This window comes from Chionomys nivalis, chromosome 5 (genome assembly GCF_950005125.1).
Source record: "Chionomys nivalis chromosome 5, mChiNiv1.1, whole genome shotgun sequence".
Lineage (NCBI taxonomy): Eukaryota > Metazoa > Chordata > Mammalia > Rodentia > Cricetidae > Chionomys > Chionomys nivalis.
The window spans coordinates 15,185,948-15,203,948 of NC_080090.1; the positions used below are offsets into that span (position 1 = coordinate 15,185,948).

The 18,001-nt window shown below is 44.1% G+C and overlaps 1 pseudogene; it reads left to right on the plus strand.

The window, feature by feature from the left end:
• Positions 1-7,805: 7,805 nt before the first annotated feature.
• LOC130874534 (high mobility group protein B1-like) lies at positions 7,806-16,931 on the plus strand (annotated as a pseudogene).
• The last annotated feature ends 1,070 nt before the right edge of the window (positions 16,932-18,001 follow it).

Below are 18,001 nucleotides of genomic sequence, written 5' to 3' on the forward strand. Positions count from 1 at the left end.
CATTTGATTTGTTTTTTGAGACAGGATCTCACTATGTAGCTCTGGCTGTCCTGGAACTCACTATGTAGACTGGGTGGGCCTTGAACTCACAAAAATCTCCTGCCTCTGCCTCTCAAGTGCTGGGATTAAAGGTGTATGCCACCACCAGCTCTGGCTCACTTTTCCTCATAACCCTTCTCTGGATGAGTGGTACTGCTTTCACACTGTGTGCCTTTGCAAATTCGCTCAGAATGACCTCTCTTACCCCTTGTCTTCCTCCGGAATTCTATTCATTCTTCAAGACTCTGAGAGCTTATTCATCCATAGCATTGCTAGATTTAGTAAATAAAAATACAGGACATCCAGTTACATTTCAAATAAACAACAAATAATTTTAGCACAAGTCCACCAAAATGTCCCATGGGAATATTTATTCCCATATATCTTATTTAGCAATCCTATTTCATTCTTCAAATATTTGTTGATCATCTACCATATGATAGTAACTACTGAGCACTGGGACTAGTACCCAATAAATAAAATAACTCCAAAATCCTGCTGTCATTGAGTTTACATTCTAGTGGATGGAGTTAGGCCATAAATAAGCAGGAAAGTAAATACTCGAACATATCATTAAAACATAGATACCGTGCAGAACAGAGCGAGGGCGGGAGAACAGAACATGTTGGTGGGAGTGGGTGTTGCCCTTTTACTGAGATCTCATGGAGACAGTGAAATCTAGCAGAGCCCTGACAGAGAAAGCACACAAGATTAGGGGAGTGCACGTTCCAGAGTGGACACTCCCTGAGATGGAGGCCTATTTGGCATATTAGGGGCCAGCAAGGAGGCCAGAGTAACTGGAGAACAGTGACCAGAACAGGTAACTAGGAAACAAAGTCAGAGGTGACCACTCTAGATGCTTCTGCATTAACTCTGGAGAGACGGAGCAGACATGAGATTTGGTTTCGTATTTTAGACAAAGTCAATACTCAGCTAACAGATTTGTTAAATAAGTAACGTCTATGCTGAAAACTGACTCTCTGTGGGAACAGGCAGGCAGGAAAGAGACAAGCAGACCAATCATGGGATCAATACAGGAGCCCCAAAGAGAAATGCTAATGGCTGATGGCTGATGGCTGGTAGCTGGCACCGTGGTTGTAGAGACAGGGCTTCCAAGTGGCTGGATCCCAATCTACCGAGGAAGTACACTTGGTAGAATTGGTTGATTATAGGTGAGGTCTGCTATTATTTAGATCTGGAACAAGCCCCCAAAATGCAGTCCCTAGCCTGTTGTCAGGAGCTGGTAGAACTTCTGAGAGGTGGTACCTAGTGGGAGATGCTGGGTCATCTCTGTCTCTATCTCTCTCTGTCTCTCTCTCTCTTCAATGTCTCCCTGTGTCACTTAGGCTGCTCTCTAACTCTTAGACCGTTTCCTTCCTCACCCCCTGAGTAGCTAGTACTACAGATACATGCCACAGCTCAGCATCCAACCTGATTCATTCTATATTGAATGAGGGATAGACAGACAGAGAGTCAGAGAATAGAAAGACGATGCTTTCAAAAGGTTTGTTTATAAAATAGGAATGATCCCATAAGACTCAGAGGGAGTAATGTCATTTAAAACAAGGGTGAGAGGGCCAGGGGCAAAGTCCAGGAGCAGGGGAGACAGGAAGGGAACTGGTGCCAAAGTGGAGAATCTGGCCAAAGTCAGGAGTACAGAAAGCCTCACATTTGGAGCCAGGATGAACAGAGAATGAAGCCGGGAAGTAGACAGGAGCTTTGGGAGGAGCCATTACAAAGGGTGGTCCTCTGTCTTGGCCAAGTCTGAAGCAAGTTCGGGGTAAAGAAGGAAAGAAGGACCTGTCCAAATACTGGAGAGGGAGCCTATGTAAAGTTGTCAGGGAGGGGGAGTGTCCCGTGGACGCACAGGACAGCCAGACAGCCCTTCGGCTGCTTGGAATCTAAATTCAAACCAACACAGCCTGGTTGTGTATTTTTCTTCCGTCACATTCAGCTGTCCAAATGCAGGCAAGGAGTAGGCTGAAAACTGGAGAGAGGCAGGGGTGGAATTCTGGCAAGCAAATGTGTCAAAGGGATCAAGAAGCCAGGAAGTCTAATGTGTGGGCAGGGGAATGTTTACAGTGACTGCCCGAAAACTCTAAATTGGGGTGGAGAGAAATGAGGACATCTGGGGGCGGGAAATAACAGACAGGTGGTAAAATTCATAGGCGGCTGGGGGCGGGGGATCCAGTAGGGTTGGAGGATTACTAGACTTGGTGAGAGAATAGAAACGGGTGGAAAGAGAGTCGAAATAAGACGTGGCAGTCAGGAGGCCCTGGAGAGAGTCTGTGGAAGGCTTGAGGTTGTGGATGACTAACCAAGACGGTAGCAATCACGACAAGAAAGGCAAACAAGTAAGCAGAGGCCGAGAGATTAAGGTTTCTGTGCACGTGCAGACTCCAGCAACAGTTGCGTGTTGGCGAGGATGATGATGAACCACTATGTCTGTTTTCTACTGTTGTTCTAACAGGCTACCACAACCTACAGCTCAACACAATGGATTCTCTTCTCATGTGGTCTCCAAGGTGTTGAAAGTATGAGCAGGCTGGTTCTCAAAGGCAGAGCCGTCTGCCTACGTCCAGTCCTAGGCACTGCTCGAAGTCCTTGGTTTCAGGCTCCTCCTCCACAGTGGCATCATCACACACTTTGCCACTGCCCAGCCTCTCCTCTTGGTTCTGACACTCGCATAGATTGCTTTGGCTTCATGAAGATAATGCTTCCCGCTCAATACTCTCCACAAAGTCTACATAGCCTCAGCTCCTGGAGATGAGGGCATTGATGTTGTTTTTCTCTCAACTTAGCAGCCACACCTGAATCTACTGATATTTTAACTACCTATACCTGCAAGGTCCCGCAGTTAGCACCCGACCATTCAAATTGTGGCCTGGAGAAACTTCCAGTCCTGCTGGCACCGACTGGGCCATGGCTGCCACCACCAAATGTAGTTTTTAACTAAATCTCTATAATTGGATTTACCAATTAAGACTCGGGAGTCAGATGCCGGGGTGAAAATTTGCTAGATCAGAGAAACTGAGAAGCAACCAGCTGACTTTCCTTTTTGGCCAGAGACCCAGTGTCTCTCCACTCATCCCAAACCAAAAAAGACTTTGAATCTCCACGTCCCTCCCTACTCCTTCCTGTGTAACTCTCTATCCATATTCCTGGTTCCTCTGTCTAGTTCCTGTCAACTAGCTCCGCCCCCTGGTCCACAGTTGATTATATTAACACAGTCTCAGAGTTTCACAGTGTGATCAAATAGCCCGCAATACATGGATATCTTGGGAGGGTCATCATTTTGCCTCCCTCAACCTGCTTGAAGAGTCTCCACTTCTAGCTGCTCTGCCCCACTCCATCCCAGACTGGATTTATAAGATTCCCGCATAGTAGGAGCTATTTGAGTATTTATTGTGGGAAGTTTGGGGTTAATTTGCTATTAAGTAGATTCTGATGTCCTAAACATTTCACTCTAATTCTGGGTGTTATTTTATGTCTTTGTCTCCCCAGGGAGACTGCAAATCCAACCAGGACAGAAACCACTCAAATACACCTCCACGCTCCAAGTGCCCAACATGGCATCTGGCATACAGGACAAGTTAATGAACCTTTCTGAATAAATGAACAAACTCTGGTTGCTTTTAGTAACAAGAGCACATTAAGTGACCTACATATATGACAAGACAAAATTTTTACAATCCTATTCAATTTTATTGTTGTTATTTTGTTTTGTTTTTGTTGTTCAGAGAGGCTCTTACCTCATACCCAGGCTAGCCTCAGATTCACCATGTACTCAGGCTGTCCTTGCACTCACAACAATCCTCCTGCCTCAGTTTCTTGAGTGTTTAGAGGCATATATATCAAGTCCTATCTGGTTTCTTGAAAAATACTAAATTAATATGCTGTAATGCACGTAGGTATCATCTCTAGTCTTCACACCCATCCCCCAGATGCCTGAAACCAATGGGTCAGTTTTTGCATGTTATGTATTTTTTAATATCCACCAGTTAAACATATCCATTCAAGAGCACTTAGATATGAAAGCTGTCAGTGTTTCGACCAAGGCTAAATTTAGTAACTTAGATTGGGCCATGTCTCCATCTCTGGATCAGGATTTGAAAGTCATACTCACTATATAGTGAGTTCAAGGCCAGCCTAGGCTACATGAGGCCCTGCTTCAAAAACAAAAATCAACTATAGACTTTTATAATATCCTCTTATAAAAATTACCATAAAGAATTAGAGAACAGAGAGACTCATATCTACAGTTGCAGATGATGGGAAATTATATTCTGGGTCACTGAGTGCATTACAAATCTTTCGTAATCGGAATCATCAAAGTATAGTTTTTTGGGTTTTTTTGTTTTTTTGTTTCATCAGACAGCTTGTCTCTTTCGGCTGTATGATCCCCCTCCTGTGGGACACTTTGTAGATTACGTAGGCCAGCATCAGAGACACATCCCAGGGTAGATGTGGCTCACTAGTAGAGCAACTTGCCTAACGTGTATGAAGTCTTGGGATCTATCTCCAGCACCACAACTGACCCACCCAAACAGTGATCAGCTACGGAACTGAATCAATGCCAGGAGATTTTTGTTATCAAAATTATTGAGACTCTATCCTAATTTACAAATCCTGCCTTTGCCATGTGCTACCTAAGTATTTCTAAAAATGATAGATCATATAGACACATGTTTTCATACATCACATTTTAAGGAAATGATCCCTGTATTGGTTGCTCTGCTCATCGCTGTCACAAAATACCCTGCGAAAGCATCTTAAGGAAGGGTTTATTTTGGCTCACTGCTGGGGGATAGAGTTCAGCACAAACAAGGAAGCCACAGTGACAGCACCTTGAGATGGCCAGCTACAGACCACACTGGCTCCACAGTCAAGAAGCAAAGAGAGATGAACACTGGGTCTCAGCTTGTTTGCTCCCTTTTATTCAGTCCAGATCCCCAGACACCCACATTCAGGGTGGGTCTTCCCCCCCAACCCAGGTTAGACGACATCTCACAGACATGCCCAGAGACTTGTCTCACAGGTGACTCTGGATCCTGACAAGTTGACATTAAATATTAAATAGCACACTCCTCAAACTATAAATGTATACAAGATATGCCTTAAAATATGCCAGGCCAATTGATTTGAGAGTTTGCTTATGAGGGAAGCCACTTGCCAGAGTTGGATCTGCGGACCCACATGATAGAAGGAGAGAACCAACTCCTGCAAACTGTCCTCTGACCTCCACATGCATGCTGCTATGGCACATTCATGCATAAATATAATTTTTAAAATGATAACAGGCCCACCTTTTGTCAACAATTTCTACAGTCTTAGCTTCCAGATTTAGGCCTTGTATAATGCCTACATACATTTTAGGCCTCGGAGGAACACTGGCCACTGGTATTTTGTTTATCTCTTTAAGAAAACGTAAGTGGTTTTCTTCTATCAATCATTCATCAGGCTTTGATCCATCCAAAGACCAGGCCATGCTAAATTCGAGGCAGGCACTGGTGCTTGGGGAGCACCAGCTTTGCAATCAGAACGAGGCTGGGTACATTTCCCGGAGGAAGGCATGCACGGCCTCGGCGATCTTCTCCAAGTGTTCACTGGAGTGTGGCTGCCAACAACAGAAGCGAATGAGGTCATCTGCCTCTTACCTTTGTGGGAAATGAGAGCCTCCGGGGCTCCTGCGCATTTGACTGCACTCTAACTTTGATCTAGGGGCTGGCTATCCCCATGTCTTAGCTGCTTGGAAATGCATTGAGCTGTGATTTATGCGTATTTGCATACATATGTTACACTTCTATAATAAGGTTAGTAAAAATTGAAAGAGCAAGAGATTTTTGTCCAACCCTCAGATGTTTCTTTTCTTTTTTTTTTTTTTTCACTTGTGAAGTAGGGATTGGAGCCTAGGCTTTGCACATCCTAGATAATTGAGTTACATCCCCAGCCTTTTGCCATGGAGTTAACCTTACTACTCGATCAGATGGGCTCCCTCAGCCACACAACACTAAGTTCTCATAAGTGTACCCCAGAAAAGCAGATTCTCCCAAACTGAATCAGAAACTGCTATTTAAACAAAGCAGATTCTCCCAAACTGCAATTTAAACAAGATCCCCCAGCTTAGTTTATTTTGATTTTTTAAATTCTAATTTAACTGGTATACAGACATGTTAAAAACTGAAAGTAGTCACAGAGGAATCACATAATTTTTTTTCCAAAACAGGGTTTCTATATAAACAGCTCTGGCTGTCTTGAAACTCTCTTCATAGTACGCTGACCTTGAACTCACAGACTGCCTGCCTCTGCCTCTTGAGTACTGGGATTAAAGGCGTGTGCCACCACTTCCCAGCTCACCATATAATATTTTATTATTCGTTAACTTTTTTATTGTAAGCTTGGGATGCAGTAGTACTTCCACTGGTCTCTTGGTTCCTTCCGTTTTTGTTTGCTTGTTTGTTTATTTAAGACTGAACTGATGGAAACAGCAGAAATGATGACGCAGGCCCTGGCCCACCAGCCACTGTTTTCATGCAGAAATCACTGCCCAGAAGCCCATAGCTCACTCTTCAAATTGGTTTTGCCACAGGAGTCAGTGTGCTGAAATCACTGCTGACTGACTTCAATTTTGCCAACATTTTCTGGAGAGGGGCACTACGGTGGGCCCCCCACCTGCCAACAGTTCTGACCTTTGTGGTACATTTTGCCATCACACTGTGACCTAGACCGGAGCCTGAAGAACTCATGTAATGTTCTGATATATGCACATCACTGTGATGACCGAACTAGGTTAAACACCCACCCTGGGTGATCAGAGCGTATTGTGAACTCTGAGAAGCCCTGATCTACAGTATAACCGTGTACATGGAGACATACAAGATGAGAAGAATGAGCTGAATGGCCGGGAGGAGGAAGGCAAGGACATCAAGCTATCCTGAAAAGATTTCTCTCCCCAAAACGATTCTGCAACACGCCCCCAGCCCAGGTTTGCTCTCAAGCTCAGCAATTCAGAGATCTGAGGCCTCAAGAGCCTTCCTTATTTATGGTTTAGCATCTTAGGCAAGAGCAGTAACCGATTAAAACCCATTCAGAAGACGCCTGAATTCTGGGCTAGGAAGTACTGGTGTGCGCCGGCATTCATTTGAAAAGATAAATGGTCTCTATAGCTAGGGACAAAGAAAACTAGGCTAAACACAAGGAGAACGTGCCAGAGGAGGGCTCCGCAAATAATTAGCAGCTAATTTTAGCCCATCGGCTTACCTATTTTTTCATTATTCGGTGAAACTGTTTCACAGTTGTGAAATACAATCCTGCCAGAAGAGCGGCCCCAAATAACACTTGAGACCCAGCCACACTGTCTCAGATGACCGGCACCTGAAGCAGGGCAGCATCCGGGGTACACAGACAGGCTGCTGCCTCTTCTTGGCTTTCTCCATCCTGTCATCACTACTGCTGTATTTGCTCTTTTTATTTATTTAAAATAAGATTATAAGGAAACAAACTCCTAGTGCACACACTTCTAAGCCCGTGGAGACGATGTCTTGTATCTCTATGGCATACTCTTTAGTTTGTCTTTGAGCCACCCGGGATTGTTTGCCTAAGAGTGATGTGCTGCTAACTCATTTTGCCTCCCTCTGACCTGGGGAACACTTTCTCCTGCATTAGTGGTTCCCCAGCTTGATGCCGTCTTGAGTCTGCATTTTCGATTCCTCCAGGTTCCCCTGTGTGTTGGTCTCTGCTGAAGCTAAAAGCAGGTTCTGTTGTTAATGGACACTTACTGGTATTTCAAAGTGACATTGGGTTCCATTCTGAACATCCAAATTGATCACATTCTGTCCCGCAAATGGGTGCCCTTTCCAAAATCTGGTGACTTTGAGATCCCTGTCAAAGTTAGTGATAAAATACATTCGACCAGGATGTCCTTAGGTTAGTTGATGAGGAGCCAAAGAGCAGCCTTGCTTAGAGATTCTCAACAGACTTAGCATCACCAGTGGCTCAGCTCCTGGCTTTCAGTCTCCTATGGCGAAGAATCAACCACCCTATTCATATCCCCTTAGGTTACTTCACCCCACTGTCTGCCACCACCTCCCACCACCATAGATCCTGCCCCTTTAGCACAAGAGGAAATAGCATTGGTCTGGCATAATCCTCTTTTTACCGAGCCATGCCTTGGCATTCAAAACATAAGGAAATAGGACCAGTTTCTCTGCCCACTGGCCAAGGCACTCCGAAGAGAGCCCAGTGTGGTTTCTGAGTGGCATTCTGTAAGTGGGACAGAGAACAGGCAGGGTCACCCGATGCCCAGAAAAACGCATGGGTGAAGATATCTGTTAGTAAAACTGGCAAGAATGATTCAAGATCTGAGGTCACAAGGGACCGAGAACAGCAGATTAGGTGGACAGGCAGCCACCATAGATAAAATTTGACCTTTTTCCACAACCCCACTCCGCAGTTTTCTCCATCAACCAGAGAGGAAAGCCACCCTCCACCCCTTCCAATCTAGCCAGCAAGGCAGACAATGGTCATACAAACAAAGCTACCTTACTCTGCAACAGGAAAGCAAGCTCCCTGTGGCTCTGTGTGTTTAAACGATACCTTCAACATGTGCGGGCAGCCCATCGGCACTAAGTCTACTCTGCTTTAGCTTGTCCTGATCATTTATTTTTTGGGTTAAACACCTACCACTTTCATGGGGTTCCCTGGGGGAACTATTTTCATTCCTTAGAACCATGTCTTTTTGAGAAGTTAAATTTCATTCTTCCCTCTCTGGTTCTGACTTGACCTTGACATACTCATTGTTTGTTCAAGGTCAAATATCTCCTGTTTATAAGTCGCGCTCCTTCGTCTCTCCGTAAGCAGCCAGACGTCGGGGACTCTGTATTCTTTTCTTAATATGAGTATTCCTCATCCTGTGGCAAAGGGAAATTTTTCTGGCAAATGTCAATACTAGAAAATAAGTAAGAAGACAAGGCTGGGTGTGGTGGGGTTTTGACTAGAGAGACTGAGGCAGGGGGGAGAGGATTTGATTGTTGCCTGGAGGCTCAGTTTCAAAATTTAGAAATTTATTTTTCAGACAATTGGTAGACTGAAAATTGCTGTGGAAAATCTGGCAGGTGGTAGTGGGGGACGCTTGTCCTCCTTCTCAGGGCTGAGCAGCTAGAACCTGCTCTCTCCCTACCTGCTGGGATCCCTTCTGGCACTGTCACAAAGGCTTCTACACTATTCCCAGAGGTCCCAGCCCTTGCGCCTTCACAATTCCCGGGAATCAAGGTCTAGAAAGAAGAAGGTTCTTCCAAAACCAGCTGTCTCCCATCTCTTTCTTAAATCCAACAGTAAGTTCTCCAAACCTCAGCTCCACTGATTTAGGGGGTGTCCCCCTGCTTCCCTGAGGCCCCTCCACTCGCCCTATGTCCACAGGTCCCTTTTCTCTGTCTTCTCTAGAGCTCATCTCCCCAAAGCAGCTCCGACGACACAGACTGGTTTGACAGGCAGCTTGGCTGGTGTAGATCTGCTTTTCACACCAAATCTCATGATCAATTGGGATTTAAATCAGTCCTAACAGCTGATCATTGATTACCCCACAAAGCAGCAGATTTGGCACCATGAAGGACTGCCGAGTCCTGCTATGTCTGATAATGTATATATCCCCAATGGAATCCACTTAATCCAATTTAGTGTCACCTAGAAAGAGTGAGTCTCAATTGAGGAATTGCTTCCATCAGACCAAACTGTGAGCCTGTTTTTGTGGCATTTTTATAATTGCTAACTAAGGTTGGAGGGCCTAGACCACTGTGGGCAGCACCATCCCTAGGCAAGTAGACTTGAGCTGTCTAAGACAGTTAAGCAAGTCACAGAGAGTAAGCATTTCTCCATGTCATTGCTTCAGTTCCTGCCTCTAGGTTCCTGCTTGAGTTCCTCCACTGACTTCACTCGTGGGAGTGTAAGCCAAATAAATCCTTTCTCCCCCTTCCCCCTGCTCAAGTTACTTTTGATCAGTGTTTTTCTTTTTTGTTTGTTTTGTCTTGTTTTCAATAGCAGCAAAAAGCAAATTATAAAACCTACCAGGTACAAAGTATAGAAGAAACTAAACTATTGCTTTTCTAAGAAGCCTAGAATCATAGAGTCAAATAAATAATAATAATTATACTTAGAAATCAGGGGAAAGTAGGGGTTATAAAATGCAAAGGTATTTTTTTTTTGAGTCAGGTTTCATGTAGTCCTGATACTTGCTACACAAATGAAGATGTTCGTGAACTCTTTGTGTCCCTCCTGAGTGCTGGAATTGTGGGCATGAGCCATCATTCCAATGGTTGCAAAGGGTATTTTGAAACTTCAAAATAGAGATGTCTCACCCAGCCTTAAAAATTCAGGAAAAATTTCTGGATAAGTCTGGAATAAGCCCCAAAGTGTTACTTTGTAAGGCAAATCTAGAATTAAGATAGCAAAGAAAAACCAAATTACAGCTCAGAAAATCAAGTTATAGTCTCAGTGTGATGGCTTATACCTGTAATCCCAGCACCCAGAAGACTAAGGCAGGAAGATTGTCATGAGTTCCAGGCCAGTTTGAGCTGCAGAGTAAGAGCCTGTCTGAAAATAAAAATTACAGTCCCATAAAGGTTCAGCCCCCATATGGAAAGAATTGATATCATATCCTTGACCAAACCCATCTAGCCAGCCAAACTTCATGCTGAAAACACAACCTGACGGCATGAAATGCTGGTCTGTGGCAGTTGCTATGTCCTGTGCGAAAGGATAGATCGATGGCTCTGGGTTTATTTTATCCTGTTCTGACTCGCTAAAATTTTTCATAACAGATCTTCAGAGGATCCAGTAAACCTGAGACTCAGTTGTTGAAAAAAAAAAAAAAAAAAAAGTCCTTCCAAGTCAGAAAAATGGAACACAGGCTTAGGGATGGATTGCATGTGGCCCAGCTGGCAGAATGGTACCCAAGAACCCTTTGTGTCTAAATGTTCCTTACAGAGAAGCATCAACTGCCCATGGCTATGTGCAAACAAGTCACAGACCTGAACTACTTAGGTCTGCTGCTTCCTACAAATAGAAACCAAAAAAAAAAAAAAAAAAAAAAAAAAAAAGGGTTAAAACAGCTTCTGGTCTAAATGAGATCAACCCACCTGACCCACAAAAAAAAAATCCAATTAATTTACAATAAGACAATTAAGGAAGTTCCCATGGAATAAGTGAACTTGGGCTTTTAACTCATTCTAGGTAAAACCTGGAGGTAAATTGGTTTTAGGGAGAAACATAAATATTTCTGTGTTTATTTGGATTTCTTTCTTTTTTAATGATTTATTTATCTCTATCTCATGTGTATTGGTGTTTTGCCTGTGTATGTCTATGAGGGTATCAGAACCCCCTGGAGTTACAGACAGTTGTGAGCTGCCATGGGGGTGCTGAAAATTGAACCCTGGTCCTCTAGAAGAGTAGTCAGTGCTCTTAACCACTGACCCATCTCTCCAGCCCAAGTATCTAGCTTTCATAAAAAGGACCCCTGGCATTTTCGTAACAAAAAGTGTTTGTATTTCTCTGATCCCAAAAGGCAGGAGTGGCGTCTTATATTTTGTATCCTGAAGATGCAACTCCTAGAAAATAGAAAAATAGAGGGCCAAGTGCAGTGGCTCACACCTGCGGCACAGGAGGCAGAGGCAGGAGCTCCGAGTTTGGGGTCAGCCTATACCTACACGCACAGGGAGTTCCAGGGCCGCACAGTGAGGCCCTGTCAAACAAAAGGAGTGTGTGAAATGGCTCAGCAGAAATGGAGGCTTGCTGCCAGGTCTGATGACCTGAGTTTGATCCCCAGGATCCACATTGTGGAAGGAGAGAAGTGACTCCTGCAAATGTCCTGTGGCACTCCAATGCCACCCCCACCGCTGCATAAACACATGTACGTAAATAAATAATAAATAAACAAACGCAATTTAAACTCGCTTTTAATATTTAAAAGAAGAATAAATGTTTATTGAATGAATTTCAAAACCCCATATTTGGAGAGAGGGAGGCTAATCACCCAGTCTGTGTTTGCCCAGGGCAGTGACTCACATACTCCTGGACCAGTTCCAACCATCTTAACCCAGAATGTAAGAACAAGTCCTAAGTCCTGCTCAGAATCTCCAACATTTCAAATCGTGTTTGCTTTCTGGGTAGGGTCCGTTGTTTATTTTTCTCTCAATTTGTGTTGTTCTCTTTGTCTGTCCTTCAACCTGTTTGTCCAGGCTGGTGGACAGCTTGCACAGAGTGGAAGGGATACACGTTTTAAGGCTTTGTGGCACTCAAGTGGGTGCTTCAAGATGATGGTTTGAATGGAGCCTTTGGGAGATCATAATGACTGACACTGGCCTAAACAAACTGAAGAACCACAAGAAACAGCCTCTCTGTAGAAGAATACTGAATGACACCAGTGGTGTATGTGTGTGTGTGTGTTTACACGAAGCACCATCATTTAAGTAAACAGTCTTCACTGCTTTGAAAATCTTTCTCTGTGCTGGGGGTGGGGGGTGGGAGGGATGGGGGAGTTTAGGGGTGAGAGTTGGGGAGCGGGGGGGATCCCCAGTTCTCTGCACAGCTTCTCTGTTTTGTACATTTCATCATCCCCTGCCAAAAGAACATTCTGCACATAGTCAAGATGGGTATTACCTAGTCAATTAGCATTCTCAAGATAATCCCCCACAGGCATGCCCAGAAGCCCACCTCTCAGGTGAGTCTAGAGCCGGTGAAATTGACAATTAACTTCAACCACCACACACTGTATTATTGCTTTGTCCTAAAGCCATGGCACTGTTACGTATTTCCAGCATAAAAATGACCACCCTGTACATACCTCACGAGCCCCCTCTGACAAACCTCCCAGGCCCTGGGCACAGGCTAGAACATCTGGGGACTCTTCAGTTTCGTTGAGCTTCTGCCTTATATAAAGATGGCTGCAAAGTGGGGAGCCTCACTGTATAGCATGGGTTAAATCAGCAGTTTCCAAGGGTCCCCAAAGACTGATTCAGGCCCCTGGGGATCAAGAAGAGCAGCAGCTGCTTGTCAGTTCAGAAGTTCCAGGTGCACTGATGCTCGCCCAACCATTGGATATTTTTAAATTATTTGATTTGTATGCATGTGGCCATGCATGCCATAGTATGTATGTGAGGACCAGAAGATAACCTGGTGTCTCCTTCCATCGTGTGGAACCCAGGATCAAACTCAGGTTGTCAGGTTTGGTGGCGGGTGCCTTTACCCACTGAGCCATTTCACTGACCACAACGATTTGATTTTACAGGTGAAGAGATTGCAATTAGAGGTGATTTGACCAAGGACACAGAGCAAACCTATGACCGAGTCTCAATTAGAGAATTAGAAATCGCCTTTTTCACTTTATCCACCAAGGATATTACATGAATGTTATAAATGACTAATTATGAATGGAATACACACACACACACACACACACATATATATATATATATATATCAAATGGGTCAGGTTGACCTTCAGAAAGCATGTGAAAATTGTGTTACCATGTGCCATTTCATGTGGTTTATCCTCACACAAGTGGCTACACAAGACAAAAAAAAAGTCTTCTTTGGTAGTATCTGATTCCAGGATGTACACAATTAAAGCAATTTTTAAGAGCCAGTCCATCGTATGTAGAGGGATTTGCAGAGAGAAGGCAGCTAGAAAAGCAGTCAAAAATGGGCTCTCTCCTTTTCTGGCTCCACCCAGCAACATTTACAGTTACTTTCTGTATTGTTCCGCTTTCGGTTACTGTAGCAAGACACCCGAGACAGTCAACTTTAAAACAGGAAATGGTTTTTTGTATCTTACTGCTTTGACAGCTTCAGTGGGCCGTTAGTTGGCCCCATAGCTTTTGGCCCTATGGGGAGGAAGGAAGTCACCAAGAGAGCACACACTGGAACCAGATGCTGTCCATACAGCAAATAAGAAACGGAAGCGAGAGGAGAGAGTGGGTTTCAATAGCCCTCTGAGAGAGCAGGTTTCAATAGCCCTTTGAGAGAGCAGGTTTCAATGGCCCTCCAAGAGTGCTCCACTCGTGACCTCACTTCCTCCACCAGGTCCTCTTAAAGGTCTACAGCACAAGGGCCTCTGAAGGGCTTTCCAGACTCCCCACTCTAGTCACGGACCCCACTTCTAACACTTTCCTTCCCTTTCACCTGGTTCCCTTTGCTGTTGAGTTGCAGTTGGTGAGTTTCTCGTATAGACTATCAGTCCGTTTTCTGTTACTATAATGAAGTACCTGAAGCTTGCTGGTGGAGACAGAAAAAGCTTTTTCAGCCCATGGTTTTTGAGTCTGAGTATCGAAACGAGACAGAACCAGCTATCACAAGAGTCACCCCAACTCCAACATATCTCTTCATGACGTCATCACAGTGGGAATGCATGTGGGTTGAATGATCACAGGAGTTACAGGAAGCCAGAGCATAAAGAAAGACCTCATTCTCAGACCTAACTAAGGGCAGTGTTCTCAACAAACTCCCACCAAGTCCCCCTGTTAATGGTTCCACCAGCTCTCGACATTGCTGCCCCCTCTGCAATCATCCTGGAGACCAAGCTTCCAACATATGAACCCCTGGGGGGCATGCTAAAGCCACTGTCACACAGGCACACAGGTCCTTCAGCCTAGCTTTGCTATGATTCTGCCAAACTTCTCACCATCTCCCCAGACGACCAGCTTTGTGCCAACTGGATTTCCTGTGCTCTGAACGCTGCCCCCTCTCCTACAGCTCTGGTCCTTCACGTTCGCCGATCCGGGGCCTGGAATTCTCCACTGCAACCCTCTGGGATGCTCTCATTCCTCTTCGTTCTCTAACAAACTCTTACTTGGCCAAGATAACTCTAACGAAGCACCATCTCCTCTAAAGGGTACCCCAAGGGTGCTGGGCATGGTGACTCAGTTTGCCTTCCAGGGTCAAACAAATCTCTGTTGAAATTTCAGCTTTTCTGTCTATGTGTTTGAATCTATATAGTTGTGGATTAAGGGACCAAGGGTAGCCTGTGGCTCTAGTGCTCTTGATAACTGCTGTATATAACCCATCAGCAAACACTGGAGAAACGCAACACTGCAGCCAATGTCTCCATTACAAACCTTTCAAAACATATTATATTGAGATATATAAGGTATAATTGAATTTAAAATACCATACTGTTCACCCACTTGACATATACAATTAGGCTGGATGGTAATGGCACACACCTTTAATCCCAGCACTTGGAGACAGAGGCAGGTGGGTCTCTTAGTTTGAGGCCAGTCTGATCTACAGAGTAAGTTCCAGAACAACCAGAACTACACAGAGATGGCCCATTTGAATACTGTGTTAAGATGGAATCTTATAATATATAACCTTTCGTGACTGGTGTCTTTCACTTAATGTAACTTTTCAAAGCAGTGCCAAAATTTCATGTGTGTGTGTATGTTTTCATTTTCATGGTTAGGTAGGATTGTTTGGGTGGACTTGATGGGCCATGTAGAAACTACGCTTTCAAACTTTTAGAGAATTGCTGGTCCATTGTCCAAAGCAACAGTGCCATTTTACATTCCCACCAGTGGTACAGGGGGTTCAATTCCTCTGCATCCTCACTAATTCCTGTTATTGTCCCCGCCCCCACCCCGTCACCTTCACCATCCTGAGGAGTGTGACGTGGTATCTGATTATGGATTTTCTCTGCCACTCTCTGTGACTAATAATTCTAAGCACATTTTCGTGTTCTTCATGGCAACTTGTTCATTTTCTTTGGAGAGATATCTCAAATTATTTGCCCATTTTCAAAGTGGGTTATTCATCTTTTTATTGTTGCAAGAATTCTTTTTATGCTTTAGATATGTCTCTTGCCAGATGTGTGGTTTGCAAACGTTTGTCTCTAATTCCATGGGTTCTCCTTTTACTTCCCTAACATTGTTCTTGGAAGCACAGAAGTTGTTTTGTTTTTCAAGTCCAATTTATCCAAAGCCAGGGAGCACTTTATAGCCCAGAATGAGAGGTTTAGATTTTACTCTAAATTGATCATTTTTCATTTATTAATTTTCAAATTTTCCTGCATGTATGTTTTATTTTTCTGATGTTTGTGCCCTGTTGCCATATTAAGAAACTCTTGCCTTGTTACAGAGCGGAGAGAGTGAGGAGGCTGCGTCTGGCTCCCGCTCTCACAGCCATTGCAGTACATTGAGTTCCATAGAGACAGCGCCGGGGCAAGCGAGAGCCCAACAGGCACTGGGCGACTCTGTGCCTCGCCGACGAAAATCAACTAAACATGGGGAAAGGCCTAAGAAGCCAAGAGGCAAAATGTCCTCGTATGCATTCTTTGTGCAAACTTGCCGGGAGGAACACAAGAAGCAGCACCCGGATGCTTCTGTCAACTTCTCAGAGTTCTCCAAGAAGTGCTCAGAAAGGTGGAAGACCATGTCTGCTAAAGAAAAAGGGGAAATTTGAAGACATGGCCAAGGCTGACAAGGCTCGTTATGAAAGAGAAATGAAAACCTACATCCCTCCCCCAAAGGGGAGACCAAAAAGAAGTTCAAGGACCCCAATGCACCCAAGAGGCCTCCTTCGGCCTTCTTCTTGTTCTGTTCTGAGTATCGCCCCAAAATCAAAGGAGAACACCCTGGCTTATCCATTGGTGATGCTGCAAAAAAACTGGGAGAGGTGTGGATGACAAGCAGCCCTACGAAAAGAAGGCTGCCAAGCTGAAGGAGAAGTACGAAAAGGATATTGCTGCTTACAGAGCTAAAGGAAAACCCGATGCAGCGAAAAAAGGGGGTGGTCAAGGCGGAAAAGAGCAAGAAAAAGAAGGAAGAGGAAGATGATGAGGAAGACGAAGAGGATGAAGAGGAGGAGGAAGAAGAGGAAGACGAAGATGAGGAAGAAGATGATGAATAAGTTGGTTCTAGCGCAGTTTTTTTTCTTGTCTATAAAGCATTTAACCCCCTGTACACAACTCACTCCTTTTAAAGAAAAAAAATTGAAATGTAAGGCTGTGGAAGATTTGTTTTTAAACTGTACAGTGTCTTTTTTTGTATAGTTAACACACTACCGAATGTGTCTTTAGATAGCCCTGTCCCAGTGGTATTTTCAATAGCCACTCACCTTGCCTGCTACAGTCTGGGGGTTGTAAATTGGCATGGAAATGTAAAGCAGGTTCTTGTTGGTGCACAGCACAAATTAGTTATATATGGGGATGGTAGTTTTTTTGTTTTGGTTTTTGTTTTTTTTCATCTTCAGTTGTCTCTGATGCAGTTTATACGAAGATAATTGTTGTTCTGTTAACTGAATACCACTCTGTAATTGCAAAAAAAAAAAATTGCAGCTGTTTTGTTGACATTCTGAATGCTTCTAAGTAAATACAATTTTTTTTTATTAGTAAAAAAAAAAAAGAAAAGAAACTCTTACCTAACACACGATGATAGAAATTTCATGCCAGATCTTTCTCTAGGAGTTTGGTACCTGGTAGTTCCCTGCCCCATTGGTACCTATAGTAAATCTTGAGTTAATATTAGGGAATGAATTGAAGTCAGGGTTCAACTTGGCCTTTGCCTATAAACATCTATTGTCCCAGTATTATTTGTTGAAAACTATTCTCTCTCCACTCTTGGCTCCCTTGAAGAATCACCTGACCATAAACATGAAGGCTCATGGAGTCACTTTTGCTTTTATCTGTTAAGCTTTGGTTCTACAAAGAAAACTTAAAGAAATAGAACCTGATACTCAAAGAGCCCTTGAAATTACAGTAAATCAGGATCCTAAGGCTTGACAGACACAGACGATGGGTTCCACTGTTGAAGGCTCTTCCTCCATTCCTCCTTAGATAAAAGACCCACAGGCCACCTGTTCTTTCTTTGGGACAGGCTCTGCCCTTGCTCCATAGGCTTTCTCTCCAGAGAGCTTCTCTAAAACCCTCATTTCTTCTGCTCAGTGTACAACCTGCAGGGCTGGTGAGATGGCTGAGCAGT